Source organism: Nematolebias whitei, chromosome 16, assembly GCF_014905685.2.
Source record: "Nematolebias whitei isolate Nwh7 chromosome 16, NemWhi1, whole genome shotgun sequence".
NCBI lineage: Eukaryota > Metazoa > Chordata > Actinopteri > Cyprinodontiformes > Rivulidae > Nematolebias > Nematolebias whitei.
In genome coordinates, this window is record NC_056513.1 from 1,144,515 (window position 1) to 1,144,727 (window position 213).

The window sequence follows — 213 nt, forward strand, 5'->3', positions numbered from 1 at the left end:
CCAGAGGAACCAGAGGAGCCAGAAGAACCAGAAGAACCAGAAGAACCAGACGAACCAGAAGAATCAGAGGAACCAGAAGAACCAGAGGAACCAGAAGAACCAGAGGAACCAAAGAAACAAGAAGAACCAGAAGAACCCAAATAACCTGAGGAATCAGAGGAACCAAAGGAGCCAGAAGAACCAGAGGAGCCAGAAGAACCAGAGGAGCCAGAA

The 213-nt window shown here is 48.8% G+C and overlaps 1 pseudogene; it reads left to right on the forward strand.

Moving 5' to 3' along the window:
* The window catches only part of LOC119423001, a 35,221-nt pseudogene that overhangs the window by 739 nt on the left and 34,269 nt on the right, over positions 1-213 (forward strand).